The sequence below is a fragment of the Pecten maximus genome, chromosome 11 (assembly GCF_902652985.1).
Source record: "Pecten maximus chromosome 11, xPecMax1.1, whole genome shotgun sequence".
In the NCBI taxonomy this organism is placed as follows: Eukaryota; Metazoa; Mollusca; class Bivalvia; order Pectinida; family Pectinidae; genus Pecten; species Pecten maximus.
In genome coordinates this window covers 42684312-42692641 of record NC_047025.1, presented here as the reverse complement: position 1 = coordinate 42692641, position 8330 = coordinate 42684312, and positions in this window count along the sequence as shown.

Below are 8330 nucleotides of genomic sequence, written 5' to 3'. Positions count from 1 at the left end.
TTTCTCTACGGAGGTGAAGGCGCATACAAAATAACGGCACAGCTCCTCAGTGCAATTGCTACCCATAGAAAGATCCCCTCTGTATGAAGTAGGGTATTCTCTTACTAATCTACAAGAGAAAGGGCGACAAGAAGAACTCTGTAAACTACAGAGGAATTACAATAATACCTGTTCTATACAAGGATCTTGAAGTAACCAATTACTGAGGCACTTGATAAGGCAGTAAGCCTGATCGCAGGAGGACAGCCGTTTCGCCAACTTTCAGAGGACAAATCACAGCTGATTCTGGATTCCACGTCCTACACCCCAGGAACCGAAGCACTATTCAGCTCGAACTCGTTTCCAGGCGCCAGTGCTTTGCCCTTTATTATGGACGGAAAGTGTTGTTATTTTCTTAAATATTTCTATTAAATCAATTTAAAAAAAAAATGTTTCTGTTAAACTCAGTTATCTCATTTTATTCATCACCATATAACATTTGTGTATATATGGCTATCGGCATAATTTTCATTCATTCCCATCTGGGTAACTAATGTGCATGTTTACGTTTGTTACGTTTGCTGTCCGTTTTGCTCTGTTGTGCTATAACGATAACTTTCAGTTATATAAATAGCCTTATCGTCAACATACAATTAGTATAGCTTGTTACATTGATTATGAACTGGTATGCATACATCACTTTCATGTTTTTCCTTTTTTTTTTGATCATTCAAGTGGAAATTTTTGTATATTGTGAACCCAATCATGCATAACATCATGCTTGTTTTATTGTACATCGTTTGTCCAATTTTGTAATCAAGTACTGTATATTGCAGCTTTTTAAGATCCACATGTGGAGGTGACATTTTGTAGCAATACCGAAATATAGTAATTTCTACTTTAAATTATTAAATATAAATTTGAACAATCATAAAAAAAATTGTGATTCTCTTATGTCAACTTGTTTTCGCCAATATTTGAAACTGTGTAGATATGATTTTTTCTGCATTTTTTTATACAAACTTTTGCAATTGTGCTTGTCTAGTACAAAGTATGTGTTGTTTTAACCCAGATTCGATTCTTTTTGTCTTTAACATTGTTTCCATTTTTTTGGTATAGCTTACTTTAATTTTGTTACTTCACTTATTCAATTTCTTTTTTTCTGTTAACTTGTGTAACCCTGGTACTAGCCGCAATATACCGCTCGGCTAGAGAGTTCTTCTCTTTAGCTCGATCGGTTGAGCGTTAGACTAGTAAGCCAGAGGTCCCCAGTTCGATCCCTAGCGGAGGCAGTGATTTATAAATTTAATTAATGATGCGCTCTGTTACACTTGTATATAACATTTCCATCTATGTCCCCTTGATTGTTTATCACATCTGCTATTTTAATTATATTGTGTTTTAACCCAGTCTTTATTAAATAAAGATTTACCTTTAAATGGTATCTGTCTGTTGCCCATATCACCTCATTTCTTATATCGGCGACATTTTCGCATTTATTGCTAAACCTTAGCTCGTTTTATCCACGAGCTCAAAACCTGAATTTAAAAAAAAACAGGCAAACCAATTTTTCAAATTAGGTATATTTTCTACATTATGTCTATTCATTTTGATGATCAGCCAGTTGTTTCCAAAATTGTTAAATATATTTTGCAGGGTTAACTTTCAGTTTGTCTCAGAAGACCTAGAAGAATTCTGAAAGTATCAATGTGCGACTCTAAGTCTCTAAAGTGTAACCCTGTCTGTTCTTACCTTCCTTTCACTGTTTTCCTCTTAACCTTGTTAACCTTGTCCCAAAAGATACTCCTTTCTAAATATGCTATTTTCGGCCATATTAGTTATGCTTGTGTTTATGTTTTTCCAATTAACGTTAATCTTCTTTTCTTCGAGTTTTTTTTAGCATTTCATCATTTGAGATTTTTTTGTTCTTCAAGTTCAAATTCATACATACTGTTTAGCTCACCTGGACCGAAGGTCCGGTGAGCTTATGCCATGGTGCGGCGTCCGTTGTCCGTCAACATTTGCTTCAAATCGCTACTAGTCAAAAAGTTCTCGTTGGATTTTGACCAAATCTGGTCAGAAAAATCCTTGGCGGAAGGGAATCAGATTTTGCATAAATGGTAACTCTGACCCCTAAGGGGCCAAAGGGGCGTGGCCTAATAGGGAAATAGGGGTAATTCCTTTAAATCGCTACTAGTCATAAAGTTATGAAAAGATTTGAACCGAATTAAGTCAGAAACATCCTTTAGGGAAGGGGAACAGATTTTGCATAAATGGTGACTCTGACCCCAAGGGGCCAAAGGGGTGGGGCCTAATAGGGAAATAGAGGTTATTCCTTCAAATCGCTTCTAGTCATAAAGTTATAAATGGATTTGAACCCAATTTGGTTAGAAACATTCTTGGGGAAGGGAAACCTATTTTGCATAAATGGTGACTCTGACCCCCAAGGAGCCAAAGGGGCGGGGCCCCATAGGGGAAATAGAGGTAATTCCTTTAAATCGCAACAAGTCATAAAGTTATGAATGGATTTGAACCAAATTTGGTCCGAAACATCATTAGGGGAAGGGGAACAGATTTTGCATAAATGGTGACTCTGACTCCCGATGGGCCAAAGGGGCAGGGCCCCATATGGGAAATAGAGGTAATTCCTTCAAATCGCTACTTGTCATAAAGTTATGAATGGATTTGAACCTAATTTAGTGAGAAACATCCTTGGGAGAAGGGGAACAGATTTTGCATATATGGTGACTGACCCCTGAGGGGACAAATGGACGGGCCCCATCGGGGAAATAGAGGTAATTCCTTTAAATTGCTACTGGTCATAAAGTTATGAAAGGATTTGAACCCAATTTAGTGAGAAACATCATTAGGGGGAGGGGAACAGATTTTGCATAAATGGTGACTCTGATCCCAGAGGGGCCAAAGGGGCGGGGCCCAATAGGGGAAATAGAGGTAATTCCTTCAAATCGCTACTTGTCATAAAGTTATGAATGGATTTGAACCCAATTTAGTGAGAAACATCCTTGGGAGAAGGGGAACAGATTTTGCATATATGGTGACTGACCCCTGAGGGAACAAATGGACGGGCCCCATCGGGGAAATAGAGGTAATTCCTTTAAATCGCTACTAGTGACAAAGTTAGGAATGGATGTTCTAAAAACAATTCTTGAGGTCTTTCAGACCCTTAGAGAGTCTTGACTTCGTTATTTCTTTAATGCAGTTCGGATCCCCACATCATAACCATATATAACACTGTTAGAAATAATTAACGATGATTCGTGTATTATTGCAGGATATACAACGAGGACGAGGATATTTTACAATTAAATTAATAACGAAGGCCTGCGGCCTTTGTTATTAATTAAAATTGCAAAATATCCGAGTCCGAGTTGTATATCCTGGGCAGGCCTTCGTTATTAATTTAATTGTAAAATATCCTCGTCCTCGTTGTATATCCTGCAACAATACACGAGTCAAAGTTGATTATTTCTATTCTACCATGTACTGTTTAGTTCTGAGATCGATTCTTTCTAATAGAAAAACAGCAAAGAAACCCCGGGAAAACCTTGTAATTTATTTCTTGAGTATTGCATTATTTGTTGATGAAATATACAGGCAATACAGTACTACGATCAAGAGCATCTATCATATGGCATTGATTTTGAAAATTAAAAAAAAAAAGGATAAAAAAAAAAGGAAAAAAAAGTGGGGGCCTCCGTAGGATTCGAACTCGCGTCGTGATAAAAATATATTGAAAGACTAACCCATTTTTTTTTTTTTTATCTTAAAAGTAAAATTTTAATATCCCATACATACCCATTAGCCCACTCGGCTATAGTAACCTTTTATGAAACGGGTGAATATTAGATATTTAAAATTGTAACAGCCGTGACTCACGAGCGTGTATTATTGGCACGAGCGTGGGTTATTGGAAAATAATACATGGTTTTTAACCAATCAAAACTGGCGTTACATAGCAAACATGGTAGAATGACAAATAAAACGAATTGTACATGAACATTATTTTGACATTTGGTCTAATCCAACCAGGTGAGCGATACAGGCCCCATGGGCCTCTTGTTTATTAGCTCCAAAACATATTCCTTAGTACTAATTCTCTGTTTTAAATTCAGTTCCTTCATTCATTTTATTTCTTCCCTTGTAACATCCTAACTATATACCCGTTGCCTCTGACCAGCATGTCATATTTCCCGCGGTTGACACTGGAATTAGCGGGAAATTACTTTCTTTGCCAGTCTGACCGCCAGGTGGCGATACCTGATGTACCTGTGACACGTGCAGTGCCAGGTCAGTTCAGGCAACGCACTCGTTGGTCCAGGTCGAGCAGAGTTTTTTTGTTTGTTTTTGTAATTATAAAAATCATTTTGTGAACTATGTAATTACGATATGAAAGTCAATACATATATATGTATTATAGATGTATGTATAGTAATGGGGTTATGTATATTGAATTGTAATGTTGATAACTAATGGGTATTAAATGGCATCGTTAGTGCGTTGTGGACAATCTATGATTGTTTGTTATTGCCACCGGGGGTTGGGTGTGGCAGAGAATAAGAGTTGTACCTGCTGCCCCCATTGCTTGATCGTAAGAGGCTAAATTTGGGGTCTTATTGTTTCACTTCTTTCTTAACAACTTTCTTCTTCCTAATGTCTCCCTTGACAAGCCTCGTTTTTGGCCTTAAGTTGAGCGTTCGCCCCTGTGAGGAAGGCTTTGGGTTCTGTCCCCTTGCCGAGACATTCCACAGTCTTTAAAAATGGTAGTTGCTACTCCTGATTAGCGCTCGGCATATTAGGAGTGGGACGACTGGTTCGCCCGTTGTTAGTATAATGTGACCGGGTGGTGTTTCCTGCTGGGTGTTTTCCGCAGTATGCTTCATTGAGGTAGCACTATAATTCGGCGAAAGATCCGGTCTATCACAAGAACAATTAACCCAAACACACTGCAGCCACCAAAAACACGCACACGCAATCACCACCAGCAGGCATGTCACATGCACGGGAGGCCGTCCTTAAATTACCCTAGCTGTTGATAGGAGGTTGAACAAATAAAAACCAAACCAAACCTGTAATATTTTTATTCAGTTTCATCCCCACTGTTTTAATTGCCTGTTTAATGTCTTTTATATTCAGAAACAGCGTCGTATCACCTGCTAATTGTGCTATCTTTGTACTTTTACCATTTATCTTTAAACCATCAGCATAATTATCATTTCTCTATCTTGCTGCTAATATTACTACTGCAGTTATAAAAATTAAACATAATGAAAATAGAAATCGAACTATCATAATACAATATAGAAGGTTAAGATATGGAACCTTTAGATATCTTAAAATATCTGCCAGGGAGCGGTGTGATTATATGCATGAAGTATTCTCCAAAATACAGATTTCGTGCAGCAACGTAACATTTGAGGACCATATTACAAAATTACATAATTTCAAACATTAATGATTTTTTTTCGTGAATTGTCAAATGAAAATATGCTTTCAAAATACGATGTATTGTTCGGGGATTCAAACTTCCCATCCAGTCGACTGGTTATCATACAATACAAAATCTGGCGGGGTTACAAAAGAATCTAAATTCATAGAGACGGTGCGCGACTGTTTAATGTACCAACATTTGAGACAACCAATCCGGCGGAAAGGCACCGATACTCCAAAGTGTTATAGACAATGAAGAGTACATTGAGGCAACACAAGTGAACTCTCCATTTGGGAGAAGTGGTCATTCCGTTATCAATGTTAGTTACCTTTGATACGGAGTTAATGTATGTAAGATAAAGGAAATTTCAGGGAACTGCGAAATTGCTTATAGACTTAAACTGTAATATGATGTCAAAGCCCGACGGCACCATTTTACGGAAAACTGGACCAATGCACACGTGTATTAAAGAAACTATTCCATGTAAACTGATTAAGCCACAACGGAAATCAATAGACCGTAATTATAAAATTCACCTTGAAAAAAGAACACTGTCAAACGTTAAAAGAAAAGGTAAGTTATCCAGCAAATATTTAAGAGCTGGAGATAAAGAGATATACAAGGAGTGTTGAGGAGTAAGGAACCAAGTAAAGACACTGGCCAGATAGGCTGTCAAATTACACGAGAAGAAAATGGATCGAAACAAGGAAGACATAACTGTATATGATCTTGTAAAGGCTAGTGTTATCGCGGGCTGCTTTCAAACGCAATGCCCGATATAGAAAAAAACTAATAGTGGAACATCTTACCAGACACGATATTGCTCTGGAAAAAAGTTGCGGACAAATCTATTTAAGTTGAAATCTTCAAACTATCCAGGACCAGATAAGATTTATCCAGGAGTATTAAAAGAAACATGCAATGTAATTATTATGTCGCTATCATTGATATTCCAAACATTAAGTACCGGATAGTTTGGTTTCATTGATAAAGGTTATGGATGAGTGGACAGAAATGTTGGATTATGGAAGATGAGGCGATGTAATGTATTGTGATTTTATGAAGATATTTGATAAAGTTCCCCATCAACGCCTAATTCATAAACATGAAAAATACGGAATCTCTTGGAGCTTTTCTTTTTGCATATCGAACTTTAGAGAACAGCCGATCGTCTTAAATAAATAGAACCATGTTATAAGCGGTATACCACAAGGATCGCTGATAGGGCCACTTTTATTTTATTATTATTATTATTTTTTATTATTTCTATAAATGACATGCCGGAAGTCACAGCCCCAAAACGGATACATTCCTTTCCGCGGACGATATAGAGACATTTAGGACAATCTAATAACTCAGTTCTCATACAGAAAAAAAAATGTAAAAACAATACGCATTGGGAATTCAAATAAAGATAAGATAAACTACAACCTCAAGGGAGATACAGGAGTACCTAAATTCGTCAACTTCCAACAAGATATCGGCGTCTCAAGAGAAAACAAAATATTTGATAAATATATACATGTATGTGAAAAGGTGAATAAAGCTAAATCGAAGATGGAAAATTTGCGGAAAACAAAAAAATACATGAATCTGGATAGTTTTAAGGTGTTTAACAAAGTTTTAGTTAGATCACATAGCGAGTATGCGAATCAAGTTTGAAATCCTTATCTTGAAAATCACATATGAACGGAAGAAAATGTTCAACGGCGAGCAACAAAACAAGTACATGTACCTTGGCTGAAGGCAAACACTGCCAAGGTATTTGAACATAAGTCAGTCGAACACTGGAAAAATCAACAGCAGAAATATTTTTCAAAGGAAAGAAAAACTCTAACTGTGTATGTTATATTTTGAATGTATGCTAGCGGAAAAAAAGAAAGTTTATTTTGGATAGTTATTACATGCGTGAATACCGTTAAAACAAGGGTACCATAGGCCGTTTCCTGATCAGTAGCGCGTATGTCTCAGTCACAGATTGCCCTCTAAGGGATATTATTCCACTTCTGAATAAGGGCCTGTGTGAGCTGAGCGAAGTTATATGGGATGTTGGGGCGTTACCTAACCATTCTGTACAACTCGTCCGACAAATGTTTGATTGGGGCCATTTCTGGGCTGTAAAGGGCCGATCAAGAACTTGAATGTTGTTTTGAGCCAGAAAGTCACAAAAAATCTTAGCAACATGGGGCCTCGCGTTGTCCTGCTGCAAAGTAAGGTTACATTGATGATATGTGGTCTCGTGTACGCCATATTGCTTGGTTACATGACGTTGCGAATGCCCCTACATTATTAGAGCAATAGCCCTACCCCTATCGACTTCACTCAATCGCGAAATTTCGCTGTACAATCGCTTCTAAAAGAAATATTGTGTAAATCATATGCACTGTTCCAAGTTTCGATTTGTAGCGATTTACCGGTACATCAGGTACATGTACATATGGTACCCCGTATGCACGCTTTTTTTTGGGGGGGGGGGGGGGGGGGGGGGGCTGTTGAAAGCATGCAGCGTCGAGCGTGGTCGTGAGCGATTGAATTTTAACTGAATTACACTTTCAGAGTACCCGGGGGTTTTAGATTTGATTTAATTTCTTTTTTCTGCTAGTATACTACTTATTACAGAGATGACAGTCTAAGAGATTAATCTCCTACTTTTTGTCAGAATAACATAAATATATCTATGTATAAAAGCCAGCCGAATTCAACGAGTGATTGAATATCCCACCGTTATCTAGTTATTGTTTCTTACCAAACCTTTAATAACAATATAAAAAGTTTTGATCCAATTAATGAGAGAAATTCTAAAACGATACTTTCCCAGATTTGAATACATAAATTTCCATTCTGCAGTATCAAATGCTTTCTTAAATTCTAAAAATAGCATAAAGCTGTTAATGAAAAAAAA